This window comes from Ambystoma mexicanum, chromosome 11 (assembly GCF_040938575.1).
Source record: "Ambystoma mexicanum isolate Mex_15411 chromosome 11, UKY_AmexF1_1, whole genome shotgun sequence".
Taxonomy (NCBI): Eukaryota; Metazoa; Chordata; class Amphibia; order Caudata; family Ambystomatidae; genus Ambystoma; species Ambystoma mexicanum.
The window spans coordinates 1,074,659,729-1,074,685,894 of record NC_090934.1 but is presented as its reverse complement, the minus strand read 5'-3'; the positions used below and the strand labels follow the sequence as shown (position 1 = coordinate 1,074,685,894).

The following is a 26,166-nucleotide window of genomic DNA, read 5'->3' as shown; positions in this document are numbered from 1 at the left end:
GAATGAAGAGAATTCCTGGCCTAGTTTTTTGATGTTGGCGTGTGTACCCAAGATTATCAACTCCGTCTTATCGTTCAGGCACAGGCCATGGGTGGCCATCCATGCCTGGATGATAAGATATACCCTGTTCACCAGCTCCCTGTCCTTACTAAGATCCGCAGAAAGCGGGAGGAGAATCTGTGTCATCTGTATAATTAGTGTAGATGACACCCACGTGGTCCAAATCATTGAACAAGGGCTTGCTGAAGATGTTGTATAGCGTTGGAGAGGCACAAGAACCTTAAAGAACACCACACAGGATATGGGTAGGGTCTGCGGCTGCCGATGGAGAGAATACTCTCATGGTTCTCTCGCTCAGGAATGATTCAATCCATCTGATGGCCTCAGGGGAGAAGTGAGCGGCAGAGTCAAGGTGTCTACAGAGGACCTAAATCAATTGCAGCTGAGAGATCAAGTAAGAGCAGGAGTACTGTCCTCCCTCTGTCTCTCAGCTCATCGATTTGGGATTTTAAATCAATTAGGGCGGTTTCCGTTCTGTATAAGGGGACTTGGTACAATTATCTGTCTGTATTTCTGCATAGGATGTACATTTTTGGGGGTTTGTGTAGCCACAAGAGTAATGTTTTAATGTACACCATGTACAGAGTCTCCAGGCGAGAATCTATTGGTTTGGGGGGGGGGGGGGGTGGGGAGAAAGCAAGGTTCCTTTACTTTTGTGTTGGTGTGTGCAGACGGAGGTACTCTGAGCATGGGTGAGTTTCTAGGTGTTTTGTATTGGGAGCATTAGGGTGTATGTGTTCTGACGTCTGGGAAAGCTTTCAAATCGTAGGAGAAATCCCTGGATTTGAGGTTGTCGATTTAGAAAGACAGCGTTTTAAGAATGGGCTTAAAGCCTATACAATGAATATATATTTAGTTAAGAACCAGTGTTGGGCAGAATTTTCAGTTTAGTGCTAAATTCCTCCCGAGACGCCCCGCTCTTTTTGCTGGACTTTAGGACTTTTTTTTTTATCTCTCATGTAATTGTAATGTGGTTTATTCTGTTTCTCTTTTGACTTTGTAGTCTGACAAACTCCATAGGCATCATCTTTACATTGTGTCACACTGCACCTTCAGTGGAGTGACACAGGGAAGTCTCTTGGATTTCCCAAAGGTTTAAATACCTTCTTGGTGAAATTACAGTGAAATTGACTTTACTTACATTTTGTAACTTTCTAGACCCAGCACACATTTTACAATACGGTGCTGCAGGGGTAACTTAGTATGCCCTTTGTCTAGTTTCTCATGTAACATTTTTATGTTACCCTTTCTACAATTCATGGCTGGTGGCAGTGGTTTACTTTTTACTACCATTGTGTGTTTTTACCGCTGTCTGCGTTCCTAGCCACAGTAAGGCACATCAAAATGGCCCTGCTCTTCTTCTTTTTTCGCCATTTCTTGTCTGGAAGGTCCTTAAGATTTACTGTTTGCCCAACCATGTTTGGTCCCTTTGTTTTTGTCTTTGGGGGTGATTCACAAGTGAAGCCCGCCTCTGGCTGCAGTATGTCTGGCAGGGGTAGGAAGTGAGGGAGGTGCCCAAAACTCCCTGTGCTTGATCCCCTTGGTTACAGGAATGCACCCAAGGGTGATTGGCCGACTGGCTGTCCAGCAAGGACAGCCACCCTGTTGTGTGATTGACAGCTAGGCTGGAATGAATGGGGGAAAAAACCTGCATAAAAGGCAAGACTTTTGGCTTGAAAGGCAGAGCCGACCACTGGACAAAGGAATCTGAAGAACTTGAAAGAGATGCCTGCTGCAACTCCTGGACCGTTGGTTTTCCCGGTGAAGCCCTGCTGCTGTGCTGAAGCTCCGAATTCGCCTCGACTAGAGAAGCCCTGCAAGGACGACTTCTCCCCTTGTGTTGGTGGGACCAATCAACTCCAAAGTAAGCCCGTCTGGAAATCCTCTCGAAGCTGGTTGTATTTCCACCGCAGCTGCTGCTGGAACCGAAGTGCCAGGGAGAGGAAGACCAGATTGTGTGCGTTGCTTTTAAGTTGGACCCGAGCGCTAGGAAGATCCTCCGGACTTCCCTGATGCAGGACTGACCGGGCCTGAGCCACCCCAACAGTGTGCCGGACCCCAGATGCAAGGAAAGTCTGAAGTGGTATCCGAGAACCGCAGTGTTGCTATTTGCTGTCAGATGCGAGGAGCTAAAACGCAGAAGAACCGCTGAATCGAAGTTTGCCCATTGCTGCCACTAACCTTCCCATTGCAGGGCAGGAGTCCCAGACGCCCCTCTTGTCCCCATAACTGAGGCTTGGGAACAAAAGGATCTGCAGAGCTGCACAGGAACAGAAACCAGCTGGAACCATTTCTTCTAACAAGAGGTACCGTAACGTCTAAGAGAACTTACCCCTTGTTATGCAGCCTTACTTGCTCTCAGTTGAGACCTGTCTTGGTTACCTTGCAGAGTTGGTAAAGCTTTGCCCCTCGCATGCCTCCCAGCTTGTGGTTCTTCAAGTGTTCTACTTTTCTACAAACATTTGTAGAAACATTGTGCAAGACTTTTTACCTACCTGCAAAGAAGATCTTCAGCTCCCCTTGACATTGTGCAATTACCATTGGCTCTCCTGGGTCCCCGAGAGAATCTCTTTACCTCTGACTTTGTGCTTTGCCCTTTTTCCCGGGAAAGGGTTAATTTACTCTGCTTTGGAAGGTTCCTAAAAGTACTTACCTGTTTTATGAATCATTTGTTAACCTTGGTTTTTATTCCTCTTTTCTCTTTAAAACCAAACGCAGTATTGATCTAAATGTACCAATGATACATCAATGTCCACAGTGACCTAGCCAAACGCAGTATTGCTCTAAATGTACCAATGATACATCAATGTCCACAGTGACCTAGCCAAACGCAGTATTGCTCTAAATATACCAATGATACATCAATGTCCACAGTGACCTAGCTATTTAAGTCACCTGAGGGTGTAGGAAGTGTGTGCCAATCCAATTATCTGATTTCGAGAAACAGTGTGTATTATAAGTGTTAGCTATATATTGCTCCCTTCTGAAAAAGGCTTATACAACTGACTGTGAAATAAATTAATAGTAGTTTTATCAAGAAACCTTGAGTGTAAGTGTTTATTTGAATAACTGTACCGTGAAACTCTGTGTTGCAACATTACTGTCACAATATTACTGCTCACATTGACCCCTCTTGAGATCAGCCTGGCTGCTCAAGCCACACTACCAACCTGTGTAGTTCAGACTTGTACCAAAGGTTGTGTCCCTATTGCCAGGAGGTCAAGCTTATTGTATGCACCCCAAGGGTACTGCATACAATCTTGCCTAGCAAACAGCTTATCTTAGCCACACTGCTCACTTGTGATGCTTGAGGTTTGGGTGGCAACTTAATAATATGGGGTCCTTCCAATGTAAAGCCCACTCAGAGTTTTATAATTGGACAGACTGGATTTTTATACAGACAATTGAAGTCCCCTCCGACACTGTTCAATTACAGCACATGTTGGTGAAAGATGGTAGATCTTGACGAGTTCAGAGCACTGATTGCACATTTTAAAACCATCCTGAGGCGTTTGTCCCATCAATGTTTACAATTATATTTTGTGTAGTAATCCAAAGCTTTGGTCCCTGATCCGCTGGTGTTTGTTTAATCCGGTATCCCCAAGGATGGTTCTTCAGGTGTCTTGTCTGTAAGCTATAGTGGCCCTCATTTAACAAAAAGGGGATCGTACTTCTCCAGCAAATTACAGAGCCATTTCTCCCCTGGATTCCTCATCTAAAATATTGGCAAGCAGAGATGCAGACGAGTGGCGTGCTGCTGCTGAGAAAAGTGCCGGAGCCAGCCTAGGAGAGTATGGGCAGGGTGGTTTGTGCCAGTGTGGCTATTCCGGTCAGCTCTCTTAATCCCTATCTACCCCCGGCCTCCGAAGCGCGACGAGCAGTGAGTGCATGTCACACCCCGCTGAAGGATACAGGATACAGGTATTGTTTGTGAGGCGCTCAAGCTTGTGACGGGAGGGGGAGTTGGTTTGTTAATAGATGGCAGGGTGTGAATGGCCTGTGGCCAGCTCCGGGTCTAAGATTGCCTAAGTCCCTTCAGTAATCCATGTGCACATCTGCTGTTCTTGCAGGGAATAATCTACTCTCTTGTGCGGCTTGAGTCTCTTGTGGTTTTCGGAGCGGAGCTGTGAAGCGTGCTGTGGTGCTGCTGCTGAATATTGTGTTGCGGGCCTTAGAGGGGCCCCGCTTAGCCCATTTCAGCGGTTGAGCTAACCGTAGCGGGGGAGACCGACAGTGAGAACGAGATTGGGTGACAATACTACTAGGCAAGTTCTTTTACATGGTCTGCTTGATAAATGGCTAGTCACAAAATCCCCCTGATATGGTTAACATTAGTCAAGATTGGGCTGTAAACTGACATGGTGGTTCGTATAGAGTCCAAATCACTCCCATTACAGTCTAAGAAGGCTTGTAGAACAATGAAGAGGTCCCAGAATCCTAATCAGGTGAAGTTGGGGGGGGGGGGGGGTGACAGAGGGTGGGGTAAACTGTGTGCTGGGAGGGAGGGAGAGAGGGAGGGAGCCTTGGCTCACTCATGTTGATTCCATTCAAAAAGAAACAGCCATCACTTATTTAGATTCTTTGTGGTACGCTGATATCAACATTTATCAAGATTGCAAATCCATCAGTGTCTAGCCCTTTCCTTAATCGTACCTGGCTCTTGGATTTACTACATTTTATTCCTGAGTTGTAAGGATATTCATGCTCTGGAATTGCCCAAGTCGGGTAGTTTTATGAATTGGGTGGTAGCCTCATTTGTCATGGTGGTGAAGTGTATCTGTAGGCATGTTCCTTCGTTTTCGACATTGGGATTTGAGTTTGCTGTATTTTCATCCAATGGGCAATGTAGAGAAGGAGGCTAATGCAGGCAGAAGATCCTTGTTGGCCCACCCCAGGGCAATACAACGCTTGAAGACATCGCATTGGTCGGGGGGGGGGGGGGGGGTGGGTGGACAGAGAGTACCTGGGTCTTGGTTGAAGGTGCACAGAACGCCACAATGACATAAATGCTTAAATCCTGAAAGCCCTTTTCGGATAATTTCTTGGAATACACGTGCGCATTGGTCCTTTTTACAAAACTATAAGGTATTGGATAAACTACACCCATGTATTCTTTTTTCAAGAAACTTGGTTCACAACCCTTTATCGCTTGATGGATATATGCTATTTTTTTCCCCTCTCGCTAATACCAAAAGTAGGCCGCCCCAAGGGGGGGCCTTTGTATTGGGGCGAGAAACACATTAAATTTGAAGCAAATTATTATCAAAATGAATGTTTTATGTGCTGAGCAGGTTAATCATCTGTTTGGTTGAGGCCAAATACTGGTTGTTACCCTGTATGACCCTCCGGGCTCTTCCTCAACTACTTCTTTGCGTGAGGCACTTTGTGATATAATCGTACCTTGGCTCCTGCAACACTGGAGGGTGGTATTTTTGTAACCGGTGACTTCAATGCAGGCTGCCGTGACCCTTCATGTGCTTTTAAGCCAGTGACTAGGGTGCCTTGGATTCTTGGGGGGTGTAAAATCCTGCGAGGCATTGGCCGAATTTGAGTTGTCACCCATTTTACCAAAGAAGGGGAGGAGGGTGATGTTTACCTAGTCAAATGGGATCAGTAGGAATGATCATGCCATTCTTGAAATAGAATGTCGGTCTATTAAATCTCAGACTAAGGAAAAACTAATTGTTCGCCTGACTAAACATCCAGGGCAACCGATTGAGATGGTCACTGGCTAATACTTCTAATTTCAATATGGCAGTTGCCTCCCTAGAACAATCTGGGAGGGATCTCGTAAGCCAATGGGAATTGTAAATCACTGTAAGGCTCTATGGGCCACATGCTCGTACTCTTAGACATATTAATGGGCTTGTAAATGAGAGGGGGCGTCTTTTTGATGTTGTGATCAGGAAAGAAAAGGGAATATAATGTGGCATTGCGAAGGATTAGAAGAAATTATAATATGGACGAATTTACTAAGAGGACCAACTGCTCTAAACTGAAAACCCAGTATAAATCTTGGCTTTGCAGTTATCATTCTAGCGAAGCCACTGCAGGATGGAAGTATGCGAATCGGCTTATCAGGATAGGTGACTCTTGCAAGTTCTGGCATATGATACAAACTTGTAGTGCTGCATCGGCAGCAATGGAGATTTCAGGTGTTTCTGATGCAGATTGGGCCAGCCATGTCAGCTCATTATATTGGGAGAAAGATGCATCTCTGGTAATGATCAACTATCAAACAATGGTGGGTTCCCTGGTATGGCAGCATAGTCACAAGGCTGACCTGGCTAAGACCTTAATGGAGGTAAAATCTTCTGGAGCAGTTGGCCCGGATGGATTATCTAACATGACCATTAAGAGTGATCCTAGTCTTTGGGCTTTCATCCTGAAACAACTGTATGCTCATATCTGTGAGACTAGTAGATGGCCACTGTCCTGGCAATAGTCCATTCTTATTCCCGTCCATAAAAAGGGGCCTTGGCAGGTCGCAGGAAACTAGACTGTTGGCTGTTAGACAGCAGCATAAAGATTTTCTCTGTACTTCTCTTGGAGCTTTTAACAGAGTGGGTAGATAAAAAGGACCTTTTAAGCTTGACACAGACGGGATTTATTAAGAAGTGCAGCACATCGCCCTCCATTTGGACGTTGCAAACTTTGATATCAGACACATTGCTGTCCACGGAGTCTGTTGTTTTTATGCTTTGTAGACTACAGTGCTGCCTTTGATAGCGTTAATCAAAGCATACTGTGGGGAAAGCTGCTTCGGTGGGATATTGACCCCTCCGTCTTTTACTTCCTTAAGCTCTTGTACAATGAGGGGTCCGTCTTTCCCAAAAGGGAGACTTCACCAATACCTTTCCCACCAATCGAGGCCTAAAACAGGGGTGTGTTCTTGCCCCCATTCTTTACAATCTATATGTTTCGGATTTTGCCGTTGCATTGAAGAATGTTCCCCCTCAGTTTGGCAGCCTGCCTATTCATTCACTAGTGTACACAGACAATACTGTGATTTTTTGACTGCACAGCAATCAAGTCTGCCACGATCTTTGAATGCGTTGGGCCAGTATGCAAGGGGCAATGGGTTGTGGATAAATGGCCAAAAAACGAAAATAATGACCATTGGAAGAAAAGCTTATGGAAAACCATCCTTTTCGTGGAGGCTTGTGGACCTCCCTATTGAGCAGGTAAATGAATATAAATACCTGGGTATTTTTTATTGGGAACATCTTGTCATTAACCTACCTGTCTGAAAGAGTATCGCTGAAGGCTTGGAAAAAAATGGCTCACTATTTGGTGGGTCATTGACAAACATGCGGGAGGAGTCGATGGAGGCCAAAGCACAGACCTACAAGCTTTCTGTAATTCCAGTGATTTTTGTCCGCTTTGGAAACATACCTGGAAAGGGCAGTGCCCTGGCTAACTAACCTGGAAGAGGGAATCCCACAGTCCTTATTGGTCCTCCCAGAGGCGGTACCGGTCCAGGCATTTAGACTGGAGCTGGGTCTCGAATCACTCATTTTGCTGTAGAAAGTTGTACGTTTGTTGATTCTGGGTCAGTATTAAATTTGGTACATCTCAGAATCTCTCTCTGAATGGACAAACAAGCAAACATGCACGGAGGTGCACGCACACTGCATGGTTCAGAGATATGGAGTCTGTTGTTCTTCCACATTTCACTGAGATTGGGCTGGGTGTACTCCAAGAGTCAGCTGGGTTTTTATTTGTGTGTGGGCGTTGAGAAATCTAGACAAAGTGATAGATACTATATCACACTTGGCTGGCTTACGGAAATACAAAAGCTATTCTCAGCAGGGTGATTTCGGGAATGTTCAGCGGAAGTACCAGACTACTCTCCGCTACCCAGCACTCGAACGCTTTATCCAAGGTTGGAGAACTTACTAGCCTTGATAAACACTGGTGCCTGGAGGGGAATCCCTAGAGAGGAATGATTATGTCGGCTGTGTAATTTACATGTAGAAACTTCGTCACATTCTCATAGAATGTATGTTCTTGACTCATTCCCAGAAAAGCCTTTGCATAATTACAGAGTATCATTCCGATCACAGCTGCAGTAGAATCTTTGAGGTTGATTTGTTGCTGGCCATGGCTGCGGTATTCCACATATGGCTGTTAGAAAAACCGAGACTTATCCCTTTGTATGGGTGATTATCAGCTGTGAATTTGCTGAACAGAGTGGTTTAGTACGTGGAATCTGTTGAGGCTAAAAGGTCTAATCAGATGCACTGGTATCAATGAACTTGTTTAAGATAGGCTATTTATTTGATTTTTAAAATGTGTAATTTTGGATTCAATTTGTAATTCATTTTGATTTGACTTTAATTGTGTTTGGATGTTTTTATATTCTGTTTTATGGTGTGAAAGGTTGGTTCAACCATGTGCATGTAATAAAAAAATATGGCAAACTTTGTGCTGAAGGATTTGGCCAAATGGCGGAAGAAACTAAAAGGCTTCACATGTTTCAAAATGGGTTCCGCAAGGAAATGGGTGCTATAGCTAATGACTGGATATTGGCTCTTTTACAAGGCTAAGACAAGTTGGACAAGTATGTTCGCGTGTATGATGTCGCTTATGATTTAAATTGAATAACTGGGGCATTCCACTGACTTACTGCTAATGCTGATTTTACTTCCTACAAATAATAGCCTCAAGGTTCGTTTGAAAATGTAGGGGTCGCTTTAGGTTAGTGCCAGTGGACTCTGGTTTACTTCAGGGTGGTGTATTCGCTCTGATGTTTAATTTATACATTTCAGATTTACCCTATAGTTTTGGTCAATCGGTCCTTTTTAACCTCCCAGAATTGGCATTAGATATTGCATGATTGGCCTAGGCGGATGACCTGATTCTCTTTGATGCAATTGCTTAAGGTAAGCAGCGTAAGCTATCGACTGCTCAGTATTTAGCCAATAATTACATGTGCGTTTAATCTCATTAAATTCTCTATCCTGATGACCTCGTTAATGAACCAGCTGACATTTAATACTCTTATTGTCAAAGAATCACATATTTTGGTCGTTTTGTAAGTTGTTTATCGCCTGTTATCTCAGAAAAGGGTGCTCTTATGGGAGTGGCTCATATCGCATTCAGTGGCTCTCGTAAACTTTTTTAATGAAACTTGGGCATTAGTGGGTGATCTTATGCTCCAAATTAAGGATCTTTTAGCTATTTCGAATGAATATTTATTTCAGAATTTGTAAAGCGCACCAAACCCAGAGGCAAATAGGTTTGTTTTATGAGTTAATTTGTAAATAATTATTATACTATTGAAGATACTTTTCTAAACCCTGAATTAAGGTGTTTAATAGAGATTTCTTAACTTGGATTCGGGTGCTGCTCATGATTTTGTATGATATTTTCACATGTACTGCATTTTTCTGTGAAATTATTTTTGTCAATGGTTTCTTTAATGAGACAGCACAATTTATTGAATAAATAACTTGGTGCTGCATATTTTTAGACACTTAGTTGAGGCTCTCGTGTGAACTGGGAAGGGAGATGGTGGCACACCTGGTGCGACTGAAATCTGGGCTCCTTCTGTATCCCTCCACACGTTATGCACTGCAATTGCCAAAATCCCTCTGCGATGAAATGACTATTGCACTGCAGGAGTACTGGAATGCATAATGGCTAAGCCGCCTACTCGACCCCACGCTTAATGGGCACATGGGCTGAGGGCAGGCTAAGTCTTTGAGATGGATGTGAGCTTATAAAAGTAACAACACAAACGGCTTGAGTACAGTTGTTCCTAAATAAAACCATGTTCAAAGTTCTTAAAAAATATAGTAACTTTTAATAAAACAATTGACGCAAACAAACTCGCACCCCTGTGAAATAAACACAGATAAGGCAGAACCTTGTGTGAAAGGACACTGTTAATAAGGAGGGATGTTCAGACAAAGGTTTCTGCAATTGCCAACGTTTAAAGCGATGTAGAAAAGGTAAAGAGCCTAAAAAGCCACTAATGTCTCAAAGAATCCAAAGGGTATATGGGCTCTCTACAGTACCCGTACGTCTTGTTTGCTCCTTGTGCCCTGGAAAAAGATGTTGCCCTTCCTCTGGGTGAACCAAAAAATCAGGTTCAAATCTATTGGCCCAAACGGCTGTAGTGGAAACGCACAGGCCCAACTCTGAAACACATCAGCTCTGTCCCAGCCGGAACCTGCTAATGGTGCTGACGCTAGTATGATGTCAAATTGCTGTACAATTGTGTGACCATAGTAGCAGGCATGGCCTATATTTAAAGTTACGTGCCACCAGACTGACTAAGGTGCATAATTGTTAAATGTTAACTCATGGATGCAGAAAATTAAAAAGCCACCTATGCCTGCTGTCACGGTGTTCCAGCAACCGTTGGGACGCATATTTGACCATTGAACCGGTCTGGTACCATTGCAGGACTGATGCTGAGGGCGTCTGTAGACTCTCAGCAAAGGCACATGTTTGCACTATTATTTTGGTATGAAGAATTTATGAAATGGGGGTCTGAATATCAGGCCTCCCTTACAGCAACAGAATTACGTGCATTACTAAAAATCAAACGAGTTCTGCCTATCCCTCCCTCCCTCACCAGATGGCCATTCTGTCGCACCCTCACCACTGGCTATGCTGGCTAAGGCTAATGGGCGTTTTTGTGCAACATTTCTTGAGGGCAAAACATTTTGTACCCATTATGCAGCAAGATAGTTTGTTTTTTTAGGTCACTTCTGCAGAATCGTGACCATTAGATCCCGCTTGGATGAAAAATGTGGGGCGTCTGAGGAAGGAAGGCCTGACTTGGTTTAGCTTAATTTACTATTTTTGCATGTAAAATAGTCCACTTGTTTAAAAAAAAGTTATGCCTGTGTGTAAAAGACTGAGGTAATGTAACCATATCATGTTGCGGAATGCCCAATTTACCTAGACACTTATCTTTGATTTTATAAAAAAAATCTTTGATTTGTTAATGAGGTGGTAAGTAACATTGTGCTTGCCTGGTTAAGGAACTATTTTCGTGTAAGTCTGCAACAATAAGGCTAAAGCGTGCACTGATGTGATGTGGGGGGTATTAATGAGGGGATGGGCTTTCCACCTTTGACAGTATGGGCCAACTGTGGCACAGGAATAGCTGCCAGAAGGTTAAAGTGCAACAGTGAAAGGTCACCATGCTACCTGGCGATGGATGGATGGTCCTGCAAGCCAGTTTTACCATAATGGGTGCCCATGGGCTAGTGGGTGCAATTTCCAAGTCGGCGTGGCATGACCAGGCTAGCAGTGGCAAAAGGCCTGCAGAAGCCTTTCGGCTGCAACAGGACTAATCCTGAATTATGCTGATTAGTGGTGCAGTAACCTACAGAAGTAACGTGTGGTAGTATGGACCATTAGGAAGGAATTGATGTAGTAACCCTGTGGGAGACTACACAACACTTGTCCTCTTGGTATTAGGTAACCAACCTTTTAGTATAGGTCTGTACTACACAAGTTGGTAGTGTGACTAAGCAGCCAGATTTATCTCAAGAGGGGTAAATGTGAGCTGTAGAGCTGAATCAATGAAATCCACCAATACAAGTAGCCAAGTAACACTTGGACTCGAGGTTTATGAATAATTATTTAATGCTCGTTTTTAAATAAACATTCATTAAAAATGGCAAATGTAGCAATCAAGTACACCTTTAAATACTATTTCAGAGTTGAGGCACTTCTTAGGTAGTTAGTCTTGCACAAAATTAGAGAGTTTGAAGAAAAATCATTGTAGGGTCACAAGCTGTTACACTTGTAATGGGTAGAGCTGAAATCAACTCAAGCAAAGTAGCTACTGCAAGTCTCAACTGAGAAAAGCAAATTAAAGACACTGAGGTAAGTACCCCTAGTCTGAACTGTACCTTTTGGTTAGAAGAAGAGTGGTCCAGCTGGCTTGTCTTGTTGCAGCGATGCAGATCCTGTGCTCCTGGGCCTCGTTCGTGGGGACAAGAGGGAGGACGTCTGGGGACTCCTGCGGCAGCTCTGGACTCTTTTCGGATCAGCTGCACTTTGCGATTTCTGCACTCGGTAAAGAGCACCACTGTGGATCTTGGATACCGGTTGGGCTTCTCTTACTCCTGCATTCTGGTGAAGGGACTTGCGCTCTGGTCATCGTACTTCTGGAGGGTCCTGGGGACCCCCGGCACTCCGTTCCTGCAGCAGCAAAGAAGTGCAGCCAGCCGGGGAAGGTCTTCCAGTGGAGTTCGTCTCGGGGTTAATTGGTCCCACTAACCCATGGGAAGAAGTCGTCCCTTCCGGAGCTTTACTTGTTGGTCAGAAAAAGGGGTTTCAGCACAGCAGCAGGGCTTCACCAGGCAGTTCAACGGTCCAGGTGGAATGCAGCAAGCTTCGTTCAATTTCTTTGTTGGGTGGTTCTTCCCAGTGGTCGACGGTCTTCAGTCCTAAAACCCTTGCCTTTTAAGCAGGTTTCTCTCATTCATGCACAGCCTAGCTGTCGCTCAAACAGCAGGGTGGCTGTCCTAAAGCCAACCAATGGAGACTGGGTACATTCATGCATTCCTAAAGACAAAGAACAGGGTAGTTTTGGGCACCTCCCACACTTCCTCCCCTTCATAACACGCTGAAGCCTGAGGTGGGGTTCAGTACTGAAGCACACCAAAGGCAAAACAAACACAAAGGGCTCAGACCTGGATTGGTGCGCAGAGTAAAACCCAAGAAATGCCTCACAAACAGAAAATGGTGAAAAAAGATGACTAGGGCCATTTTGACAAAATTGGCCTCCATGGGTGCTATACTGCAACTGAGGATTCAGCCTGTGGTAGAAAAGCACAATGGTAGGAAAATTAAACCACTGCCACCGGCCATTTAAAGTAGTGAGGGTAACATAAAAAATGGTAGAGTAAGTAGGAAAAGGGGCTACTAAGTAACCCCCCAGCACTCCACATAAGATGGGGTGTGCTGGACCTACAAAGGGAAAAGATAAGTGAAGTCAATTTCCCTTTTCTATTGTTGGTAGCAGTAGTTCTCACAAGAAAAAGTATTTAAACCTTATGAGAGGTCTAAAGGATTTCTCTGACACTGCACTGAGGGTGCTGTGTGTCACCATACAAAAAGTAGATGCCTGTGGAGTTTGTCATACTCCAAAAACAAAGGAAATATAAAATCCAAATCAGATCAAAACACATGAGAGAGGGAGAAAAAGGACTGGCTCCAGAGTTAAAATTAAAAAGGTCTAAAGGTCTAAAGTCCAGCAAAAGAGCTTTGGGGTCTCTAAGGTTGAAGGGAATTAAGCACAGAAAGGAGGGTTCTCACTAACATCTGGAAGGGCAGTTAGTGCAGGAGGTTCCCGAAACTCCCCTGTCCTTTGTCTTTAGGAATGCCAAATGCACCCAGTCCTGATTGGCTGGCTGGCTGGCTAGCTAGCCCCCCTGCTGTTTGTGACAACTAGGCTGTGCATGAATGGGAGAAACCTGCTTAAAAGGCAAGGGTTTTGGGACTGAAGACAGTCGACCACTGGGAAGAGCAATCCGACGAAGGAACCGTGCACAAAGCTTGCTGCATCCTCCTGGACCGTTGAACTGCCCTGTGAAGCCCTGCTGTTGTGCTGAAACTCCTTTTTCTGATCGACCAGAGGAGCTCCGTAAGGGACAACATCTTCCCTTGGGTTAGTGGGACCAACTAACCCCAAGACGAGCTTCACTGGAACCCCTTCCCTGACTGCCTGCACTTCTTTGCTGCTGCAGGAACCAAGTGTCGTGGATTGAGAAATTTGTAGGCAAGTGCAATGTCTGTGATCCGCCCAAAAGCTCCAGTAGTCTTCCCCAGGACCCTCCAGAAGCAGGACAACCAGAGCTAGAGTCCCCTCACCAGAGTGCAGCACTCCAGGTGTGAAGGAAGCACAACCGGTATCCGAGATTTGCAGTGGTGCTGTTTACAGAGCGCTGAAACTGCAAAGTGCTGCTGATCCGAAAAGAGCCTGTAGCTGCCGCCGACCTCCGAATTGCTGCCGGAGTCCCCAGACATCCTCCTTGTCCCTACGACTGAGGCCCAGGAACACAGGATATGCATCGCTGCAACCAGACAGAAGCCAGCTGGACCACTCTTCTAACCAAAGGTACTGTGCCGACTTAGGGTACTTACCTCGGTGTCTGTAGCTTGCTCTTCTCAGTTCAGTCTTGCAGTAGCTGCTTTGCTAGAGTTGATTTCAGCTCAACCCTTCACAAGTGTAACAGCTTGTGACCCTACAGTGATTTTTTTTTTCTTTCAAACTCTAACTTTGTGCAAGACATTTACTATCTAAGAAGTGCCTCCGCTCCATAGACTTTGCTCCAGTTGACTTTGGCTGTCTCCTTACAGACTCTTCTGTTCCATTTGACTTTGGTACTTACTGTCACTCATAGTTGATGCATTGGTTGTAAACTAATATTGCTGGGAAAGGTTTGTATGTAGACTTCATTGGAATATGTAAAGTGCTCACATGCTCTGAGAACCTGCTTAACCTTTTTCCTTCCCTTAACCTTTCCTTTCTACAAACCTCAGAATCTACAAGTGTACTAGTGATATATAAACACCATTACTGTCCTAGTCAGTGAAGTCACCTCAGGGTGTAGGAAGTGTGCAAGAATCATCTCTGAAGACAATCTACTAGCTTTGTGTTGATTCTGAAAACGTATTTTAAAGTGCATTTGATTGCTACTTATGTTGCCCTTTTTAAAGAATGCTTATTTAAAAATTGATAAATAATTAAACCTAATCCTTGAGTGTAAGTGTTACTTGGCTATGTGTATTGGTGGATTTCATTGCTACAGCTCACATTTACCCGTCTTGAGATGAGCCTGGCTGCTAAATCACACTACCAACCTGTGTAGTACAGGCCTATAGGTGGGTTACCTTATACCAAGAGAACAAGGGTTGTGTAAACTCCCAAAGGGTTACTACATCAATTCTTACCTTGCACCTCCCACTGGGGGAGGTGGGGGGGAGGGGAGTTCCTCTTCAGGCAAGGTGGAAGACAAAGGGCTACAGTTTTTGACTCCTCCCTCACTTCCAGCCTTTCCAGACACACTGGAGCCTAGGCAGGGAATCTGTGGATTCCCCCCAAAGACAAAACAACCACTGAGTAACAGCAAACACACACATGGCAAAAAGGAGTCCACCATTTTAGAAAAATTGTGGCCTTTCTGTGCATTACCAAGGCGGAATTAAGCCTGCGAGTAATAAAGACGAAGTCATAAAGGTAAAAACACTGCCACGAGCCATTCATGTAAAATTGCGAAATTGTAAATAACTTTTACCAGATAAGAAAGGGGATGCATTAGATCTCCCCAGCACTCAACATAAGGTGGGGTGTGCTGGCTCACTACGTGAAGGGGCATGAAATTCCTTTATTACTTGGGAACTAGTTCACCCAAGTACATCAAAGATAATTGAACAGGGGAGCCCAAAGGGGCAACCGGCCCTAAACCCTAACGTTGTACACACTGTAACTTCAACCATACACTATGGAGAGACATAAAACGGTCGCCCATAAAAAAAAAAGTAAAATACTAGGTGAGAGGGGGTAAAAGATTCCCCTTCACCTAGGGACAAGGTAAAATAGTTACTGAGTCAAATTGAGGTGGCAACCTACTTGGCTGGGAGCGGGTCCAGAGTGGCGTGTAAGTAGAGGCCGCTGGTGGCATAAGTGAAGGCGGGACAGGGTGAGAAGTTTCACGTCTCCTCATGGAGTGGATCGGTCGAGGAAGCGGGCGGCGGTGAGAGGGGCAGGGGAGGGTGGTGTGGGAATGTGACTGTTGTGGTTTGGCTGGTGGCGGCGGGGGTGGAAAAGGAGGTGTGCATGCTCTTAGATGAGGCGAGTATGGTGATTGTTCCTCCAAAATGTCCACAGGTGGCGCTGCAAGTGCCTCTGAACCAGCATCTCCACTGGTGTCTGCAGAAACACTTGGGTAGATGCCTGATTTGCTCATGTCTATTGTTTTGCTGGCCAGCTTTTGCGAGCAGTCCGTACTGCTGTAATTATTTTATTTATTTTCCTGGTTCAGCCATTTATTGAGATATAAAACGAGAGCTCCATTGCAGTGAGTGGCAATACATCAAACGCTACACTATAAAGAAGGTACTGAAGCCTGACGCACTGATTTTGGGCATGGCATCAATAGACTAGGGGAACTGGCTGAGCCTGTAAATAAATATAATCATCAACTTAAACTCTTAAATGTATCTACTTTAATCCCTCCAAGCAACCAATTCCCCATGAGGAATCGAATAAGGCAGACACCACAGTCTATCTACCAGAATGCCCCCTTCCAAATAGATAAGCCACTTACTCAAATTGTGTCCCCCTTCCCCAATGTTCTTTTCATTTTTATTTCATACAACTTTGCCTATCGTCGCTTTCAGATGCAGATTCTGCACTTCTTCCCATTCCTCCATGATCACCCCAAAACACCACAGCTGTTGAGAGTATGGCTTGCACCGGTGGTCATGTATTGCCCCATCACTGCTCTTTGCTTCTGCTAATATCGTACCTCCTACTTTTTTTGTTTTTTTTAATTTCTTTATTGGCATTTCAGATAACACAAACAGCACAGAGCCATCCACCCCCCCCCCCCCCGGTGCCCATGAGAAGGTAGCCTTAGAACTTAAAGGGTAAGTCAGAGCACAAAACCGTTGCTATGCAGATAATCCAACCAGCCTGTCCTCCACACCTGTGGGAATGTAGCGTCCAAATTGTACAGTCCATAGTTCCGGTTTCAGGGATCAAGTGGAGACCCAACCTCAGAATCGAGCACCATGGGAGACCCCTGCGCAACAGGAGACACAGAATCTTCCCTCCCCGATTGACTGAAGGTACACTATATACGCATCCTACATCTGACTGCTACTCTGATTTCTGCATAGCACCCCCAACGCACCTCCATATCATTACAGTACAATATGTCCCCTGACCATTGTTCAACCGTCGGGCTCCGCCTTCGCCCTCACACCATGGCCACCCGGCGTTTAGCCAAAATCAAGATAGTCCCACCAATTTCCTAGTCTCTTTGGGTATATGTTCCATATATCCCAGCAGGGCCACAACAGGGTCCGGCGCAAGTTGCTGCCCTACAATGTCTCTGATTACCCCAAACACCTGTTGCCAAAAGTGCACCAACTCCACACACTCCCAGGCCACATGTAGAAAACCCGCCATCTCCTGACCGCACCGGAGGCAGGCCCCCGACCTCTGAGGGAAATAGTGCTGCAACTGAGCTGGGGAATAGTAACCCTGATGCAAAAATTTGAAGTGGATCAGCTTCTAGTTCGAATTAACCACCCATTTCTTGGTCATCATACAACAGTACTCCCAGACATCAACTGGTATTTCCTGCTCTAGGGACCTTTCCCACAACCCCTTTGAGGATAGCCCAACACTAGACCTGCCCCTCAACACCAATCCATACAGTTGGGAGAGTATATGCCTCCCTATGTTCCCGCCCCCCCCTCCATCACCCTATCAAGCACCACGGCCACCTCAGGTGGTTCAGGAAATGTTGGAAACAACCGCTGTAGCGTTACCCTCAGTCTATAATACAAAAACACATCCAGTGCCGACAGGGCTCCCCTTTCCTTCAGTTGATCGATGGAGACAAACATCCCATCAGGGAACAGCTCTCCCCATGTAGTGACACCCAGCCGCTTCAGCATAGCCCCATAACCCTCCTCACTGGTCAGGGACAAACAGTGGTGGGAGTCCTGGTGAATAGAGAAGACCCCCCCCCGCTGGGAGCGCTCTCCAATATCGCCCAGGCCCAGCATGACAGCTCCACAAAATTCCAAGGGTTCCGGGAGCGACCCGGGGCCGTTGGAATGATCGACCTCAACAATGCTGGGGACGCGATTGATCTCTCTATCTCCACGTGTCTATGTTCCGCTGCCATTCCGTACCAGTACCGTAGCTAGCTGGCCTGCGCCACTTTATAATATAACTCAAAATCAGGGAGTGCCAACCCTCCCTCATGAACTGGTGCCGTAAGCTTCTCCCAGGAGACCCGAGCCTTCTTGCCCGCCCATATGAACTGCAACACTGATGCCCGGAGGTCCCGAAAATATTTCTGGGGTACCTTTTATAGGCACATTCAAAAACACATACAGAAATTTGGGGAGAATAGTCATTTTAACCACCGAGATCCTACCGTATAGGTTAAGCGGGAGCGAGGTCCAGCTCGCCATCGCTCGTTTGGCTGAATCCAGAACTTCCGCGTAGTTCCTAGTATATACCACCCTCCCTTCCCTCGCCACCGTGACCCCCAAATATTGAGTACTGTGCAGATCCCACTGGAATCCCCAGTTAGCTCGAAAGTGGGACAGTGGGAAAATAACTGACTTACTGGTGTTTATACGCAGCCCCGAGAGTTCGCCAAAGCACCGTAGATCCGATATAATCGGGTCAAGATTAGCTTCGGGATGACGGATGAACAGGACCATATCGTCCGCGTATAACGATATAATCACCTTATGAGTATGCAGCTGAACCCCACGTTGCAAATGATAACTCCCGAGCCCACTCCGCCCAAGGCTCTATTACCAGTGTGAAGAGCAAAGGGGATAGCGGGCAGCCCTGATGTGTTCCCCGCTCAAGCGGTTGTACCCTGGTGTTCCGCCCATTCACCCTCACCCTGGCTACCGGACCCGTGTATAGAAGTGACACCAGGGATATAAAGAACCTGCCCAGACCCAGCCTTTATAAAACAGTAAATGGAAACGGCCATTCAACAGAATCAAATGCCTTGGCGGCATCTAACAGAACCGCCACCACTGGGTCCTCCGTTGGCAGCGCCGACATCAGGCCAAACATCCTCCGCAACCAGAAAGAGTCGACCGACCTGGGATGAATCCCACCTGGTCCGCCCTCACCAAAGAAGGCATCAGCGGCGCTAACCGTCTCGCTATAACTTTTCCCCAAAATCTTATCAAGATTGATAAGCGAAATTGGGCGATATGAGGAACAGTCCCCCTCTGGCTTCCCGGGCTTCAAAAGTACGACCACTACGGCTTCCCTAAGTGTGTCTGGTAAGCGCCCCATAAATATGCCTCCTGGTATATCAACAAGCGTGGTGCCAACCTCTCTGCATAGCACTTATAAAATTCAGGGCCTGGAGATTTTCCGCCCGGTAGAGATTTAATAGCGTCCACCACCTCCTCTAGTGTCACAGGCCTATTCAGCCCCTCCCTCTGCTCCCCTGTGCGCCAATATAACCCCACCTCATTGAGAAACGCCTCTAAATCCACTCGTGTCGCCGTTAATTGCGATGAGTACAAGCGCTACAGAATTCCTCGAATTCATGAGCAATGCCCTCGTCATAATAATCAACACCGTTCCCATCCGTGATCATTATCACCCTATTATCCCGCCCACTCAATCGAGTTAGCTTAGCCATTGACTGTCCCGGGGCTTGACCCTCACCATATTTCCGGGGAGCTACGTTATCCCACGTATATTTAATCTCCCTCTGCACTAGTGTCTGATACTCCTGCAGTTTCCGCTTGATGGCACCATGCTGAGCCTGATCCGGAACGGGAGCCTCTTCTTGTAACACCCGTATTTCCTCCTCTGTATCAGCCAAATCTTTCTGCAGCCTTTTCAGGATCCCCACCTCCTTAGCTATACATTCGCCCCTAATCACACACTTAAATCCCTCCCACAGGACACCAGCAGATGACACCGACCCATCATTGACCTCCAAGTATGCATCTATGGCCTTCGTCAGTTCCTCCTTAAAGAGCTTATCCGTAAGCGCTTCACTTTTAAACCTCCAAGGAGGCCTCACCTTAGCCCGACCCTCCAAACGGATCGACAACAAAACTGGAGCATGGTCCGATAAAGTGCGGGCCAAAATACCCACCCCAGCGGATCGACCCATAATTGCTCCTGACACTAGGAAATCTAGTCGAGCCGCAGAGTTATGCGGTGCCGAGTAATGTGTGAATTGGCTCCCTCCAGGGTTCCTCACCCTCCAAATGTCCCCAATATCCCACACTGGGCACACACCTCGTAGTTTCATGGAAGTCCTATTGCTTGAGTGCACTGTGCTCCCCACCCTATCCTGGGATGCGTCCAATACAGAATTAAAGTCCCCAGCCCAGATGATTTCCCCCTCGGGAAGCGCCCCCAATTGCCGCTCTATCCAGTCCAGAGGCTCTATGGTATCCTGGTTAGGTCCATAATAACATATCCTTGTATATAACCTCCCCTGGATAACTCCCTGCACTATCAAGACCCTGCCCTCTGAATCTTTCACTCCCCTGACACACCGAAACCCCACCGATTTATGCACCAGGATACTAACACCTCTAGAATAGGAGGAATAAGAAGAGAAATATCTATGGCACACCCAGTTTTTACCAAACTTAGATTCAGATTCCGGTGTCAAATGAGTCTCCTGAAGGAAGGCCACCCCAATTCTATGACGTTCCAGATATTGCAAAACTTTCCGACATTTGGGCAAATTGTTAAGACCCCTGACATTCCAGGTCATGAAATGTACTGTCGCCATCTGCAGATGATAAACCACACACTCCCCCTGCTCCGACACACCCCACAGGCCTCCAAGCTCCCAGTGCGCCCCATTGGTCCTCCCTGTCCCTCCTCCCTCCTCCCGCCTCCCCATTCTACCGACAACCCCCCAACTCGTCAGTGGTCCCTCCCTCCCCCCACCACACCCCACTGCCCCCCACAACGAAGACCCCTCCCACGCTGGAACCCCCAACTTTCCAGCACCCCAACATCCACCCACACATTCATAAACAGCTTGCGCTCAGGGGGGCAACTACGAGCCCAACCCTCCTTCGCACCCCCACAGGATAGGTGTGTCTGCTCTTGGAACTAACATGAACTGCCGACTGCGGCAGCAACACCACCAAGTTTCTTCCATGCCAAAGGATGTCAGGCCTCCCACCTCCGTGACCCATGAGACCTCGGCAGCATGTCAAGAAAAGAGGAGGCCTCCTCTGGAGACTGAAAAAACAATGACTTCCCTTCATGCACTACCCGTAGCTTGGCAGGGAATAACATTGCATACTGCAGGCTTTTGTCCCCCAGCCGTTTCTTAACTTCCATAAAGGATTTCCTGGCAGCCTGCACTTTATCAGAAAAGTCCGGGAAAAAGGTAATCACATCCCCCTTATAAGACAAAGTACCCTTCTCTCTAGCTTTCCGGAGTGCCACGTCCCTATCTCTGTAGTTCAATAGTCGGGCAATCACCGGCCGAGGTGGAGCTCCCGGAATCGGTCATCGGCCGCTGGGGATCCTATGTGCCCTCTCCACAACACAGCGGGGAGAAGCCATCTGAGCCCAAGGTTTCCCGCAGTATTTCCTCTACCAGTGCTTCCATGTCGCTCTGACCCATCGACTCAGACAAGCCGAAAATCTGTATATTATTCCGGTGGGATCTTGATTCAAGATCGTCCTGCTTCTTCCAGAGCTCTCTCAGGGCTTTCCTGACTTCCGACATTTCCCCAGAGACCGCTGCTGCCACCCACTCCACCCCTGATAGAAGCCCCTCAGCCTCATCCAGCCTCTCTCACTGCTCTAATTATTTCTCCAACATAGCCTGAGGGTTCTTAAGCGATCTAGTCTGTCGTGCATTCTGTCCATAGACGCTTTGTACCATGCAAAATAAGCTGACAATGACCATCAGACACCTTTAAACTTTCTCTGTTCCAAAGCCGCAAGACAACAAGGTGGTACGTCTGAAACAACCCCTCCATTAACCACTGAATCACTTTTGACCAAGAGTCAAAAAATTCCACTTTCAAATATATACAGGTGAATGACCCCATACGTTAAAAACATGACATGAAGGCGTTTGTCCCTCCTGCAGGAATAAGTTGTGTTGTGAAAAGCTCATAGCTGTGTCTAGAAATCCAAAAGAGCAGGGGAGACACAGAGGGAGGGAGGCCCGCAGGTACTGCAAATCAAGAGAGGTATTGCAAACAACCTCCCATCAATTGGTATTTGCAGGTGGTGACAGCTTAAGGTCCAACAGGAGAGGTGGTATACAAAAGGTAGACTGGAGCAAGCAAGTATTGATGGTTTGCTGAATATAAAGATAAAATCATATACATGAAGGACCAGAGGAATCGTATCCGGCTTATCTCAGCAATAACATTTGACACTTAACTATCAAATGGCCAAAATGCCCTTTACTTCGCCTCTAAAGCTGAAATAAGAACATAGATATCGACCGCAGGGCTCTGTATGTAGAACAATGAAAGTAGGAGGCCAATCATGCAAATATAGTTAAACAGGAACTTTTTGTCTTGTCGATCAAGGCCTCCCCCTGTCTGGAAGAAAAGCATGTAGGCATTTCTGTTGTACTAAGCTTGCTGTAACCTGCAAAGTGCATGCGCAAAACCCACCATAAATCAAGAAATAAAACCCAGTCCATCCATCAAACAAATGACAATTACAAGTAACCCCAAGGGAATATGGCAAATCTGTAAACCAGCAGACAGCAATGTAAAGACGTCTGGCGTAGGCCAAGGATATGTTAATGATCCTTTGAGTGGCAAATGTAAGCCACAGCGTGGAGAAAGTCAAAACTAACTCTGCGACAGAGAATAATCACAAGGTCAATCGGCTGTGAACCACCAACATAAAACGGCGACGTTGTGCCGACGTAAAACACAGAACTCCTGATAACCAACAAAGGACATATGCATCGAAATCTGTGCACAATCCTGTCCAATGATCGCACCAGCCAAGTACCAAATCATGGTACCTTGTAATGAATTACCAAGTCACTCAATCTGGGGGCAGTGACATGTCCCCTGTTTTTGTAGAACTGTGAAACAGACTGTGAAAGGAAAATAAAGTGCAGTGGCGGCGAGAGGGAGAAAAAAATAAAACAAATCTTGCCAGCTGCAATCCTGGAAACGGCAGCCCACAGGAATGCACAACAATAAATCTCAGAAAATACCCTTAACCACCCAGTGACAACACACCTGTACCCCCACCTGGTCACAAATTTGTGAGGACACCAACACAAATCACAGGCGCTGTGCCTCTTAACTAGGAGACGGCATCATAGCTCTAAACCCATACATCGAACGTGACGGCACACATCCCCTTTTCTAAATCACGAAAAATGCAATTGGTATCTAAACATCGTCTGCAAACAGTGTGAGCAGCAAAGCTAACTGCAGCATTAACAGTTAAACCCAACATGGCAAATTTATATTCCAAACAGCCAGTGCAACAAGCAATACCAAACTTACCAGTAGTATAAACACTTGCTTCATTCTTACCCAGCACATGACAAATAGAAATGACATTACATGATGGATCAGTTGTTCGTCAGAAAAGCCATTTCAACAAAACTACCCCTCCTGCTTTCTGTAGTCCAGAGTTTGACTTGAACATTGTTGTGAACATTTGCGAAAACATTAAACACTGAATATTAAACATTCAACGTTAGGCTGTGCCAGCGCTTTCCGATCGAGCTGCACGGATACATGGAAGGGGGAAGGGGGGTCATGGGTAAATGCAGGGGCACTGTTCTGCTATACTATGGGATATTGTTTCTGTATTTGCTGCCCATAAACTGTACACACACTTGTAATATTTCTCTCTCAGTAAATGGCTAATACACTTTTTAATCCTTACACGCAAGATGGCTTGCTGCACTCAGTCTCTCATTCAATTTTATCTCTACACCGAAGCCAACATCTAGAAGCCCACAACAGACAGGTGGGAGACGAACATGTTGAATGCGCTCGACAGAGCTAAAACTCTCTGCTGCGCTGCTTTCACATACAAATACTCAACGCAAAGCATCAGGGCTTGTAAGGAGAGATAGAGAGATAGAGAGAGAGCATATAAGACATTGCAAAATAGCATGCAGTGCAGAGAAAACAGTGCCATAAGCAGCAGGTTGATATTTACCACTCCGCCTGAGGAAAATCGAAACAGGTTCACAGTCGTGCTATGTGACATTTTCCGGAGGCTACTTCCCAGTCGCACAGCTGAGTTTGGCATCTTTGCAGATAACAGGTTTGCCAGTGCTTCTAACGGCACCCTCCGTATGATGAGTTAATGTGGCAGACCACAGAAAAAATCCTGAGCAGTTCTGACCAGAAGTCACAGCACTTAGTTTGCAGCAAATAAGGAGATCAGACTGGTAAATCAAGTTTCATGTATTTATATCGCAAATGCACAACTCTGTATGCTATCAGCAGGGGTAACGGCATTCAAGTGTTCAGGCTGTCGGCACAGGGAGCGCTCTCTGGCCCCCCCACCCCACCCTAGAATGCCGGTTTATATTGTATATCATAGGCACACATTAATCTGTTTCTGGATTTTCACAATGGGGGTGTTACTTGGCACGACATTAGACATTTAGCAAGAACTGTAGCCCTCTTACTAATGACCTTGTGACGCAGCCTTGCGGGGGGCAATGTGTGGTATTATGCATAAGCGGCATTCGCAGAAACCCCTTTTTGGATATCTCCCATTTATGGGGCTAATGCTAAACTTATACAGAAGAATCGGAAGGGAAGGTCTGACGTGTCCTCTGCCTTGGGGAGGGGTTTGGTCGTGTCGCGTGTAGAGCAGGCACAGGGAGGCAGAGGGCGATGACATGGAGGTTCTGAGGAGGCCTAACTGTGGGAGAGCCTAATGGCATTGCATAATGTAACCTAGTATTTCATAACATAGCAATCCTGCATATTGTAGTATAGCGTAGCAATCCTGCAACATCACATTTTTTTTTCTCCACCATACCTGATCAGAGAATAACCTGAACAGGGTATGAGAGTCCAGTGAGCCTGTTTCCTACTGCCGGGAAAAGGAATGACCAATAAGATTTCAATTGGACCTGATTGGTAAGGAATGACGATGGAAGTAGTACACGGATGTACCTTTGTTTATTTCTAATGCGCACGAGACCCGAGGGTATAGGGGTGCAGCAATAAAAGCAGGTACAAGGCTTAGGTTGTAACATACAAAATACAGGCAATAATATAGGCAGGAATTAAATATACGTACAGTTAAAGGCATGTTAAATATGCACGTGTCAAAATATTACAGCAGTCAAGCCTACAAATCCGTAGATTTGAGCAGGTTGATGTACTTGTCTAAATGTCACTTAAGGTTGATCCTCTCTAAGAGGGTGAGACAGAGTTCCATAGTTTGGCTGCTTTCACAGGAAAGCTGCTGCCACCAGCCCTTGAAAGCCTAAATCTGGGATTTGAGGCAATTGCCGTTGCCAAGTCTCATAGGTCTAGTGGATGTTCTTCTCTGGAATCTATTTGAGAGGTAACTAGGGGCGGCATTGTTTAATGCTTTGTGGGTGAGGGATGCAGTTTTTAGAAGGATTTTTGTTTTGGGTTGAGAGACAGTTATTTTATTGTCGATGTTAAATTTTGACCGATGGCCACTCCCCTCCCCCCATTCCTGTTCTTAGCCCCACCCTTTTTCCTTAGTCCTGCACCATTGATATGAATTTAATATACAGTTGATATAAAATTGCGCCCCATATTTTACATCTATTTAATGCACCCCAAAATGTTTAATAAAATATAAAATGTATATCAATTTAATGAGCCCTATAATTTTTGATGGTTATAAAAAATTCTATATATAATATAGATGTAGTGACGTGCCAGATGTTTTGATGGTGTCCAAAAATAACCCTAGTATACAGTTGCGTTCGCTTATCCAAGCAGTAACATCAAACTTTGATATATGTAATATCAATTCTATGTATAGTATAAATAGATGCTGTGAGGACCACCCTAAATGTTTGATGGGGGCCAAAAATGACCAACTTTTTGAATTTGCTTTATACGCATAGTGCGTTTCCCAGTGCTTACACAAAAGGCTGTCGGCAATGTATGTTTCTTTAAATTAATGAAAACCACTTGTGCCATGAGTTTCCCAGTGTCAACACAAAAGCCCAAGCTATTGGGTTTAACAAATCTTGTTGTTGCAGGAATGCACTAGCATTTTAACACCAACTAGGCATTTGTGTTCCCTTTAAACGCAGTGTCTTCACCAGCACTACACAAAAGTCCAATTTACTGGCTTTGGCAAGGCGTGTTTCTTTTTAAATAATTAAAATGGCCTGCACCAAGAAGCTTTGCCATGCACAC

The 26,166-nt window shown here is 45.8% G+C and overlaps 1 protein-coding gene across 7 annotated transcripts in view; it reads left to right on the top strand.

The window, feature by feature from the left end:
• The window catches only part of CLK3 (CDC like kinase 3), a 336,052-nt gene that overhangs the window by 24,750 nt on the left and 285,136 nt on the right, over positions 1 to 26,166 (top strand). The window lies entirely within an intron of this gene.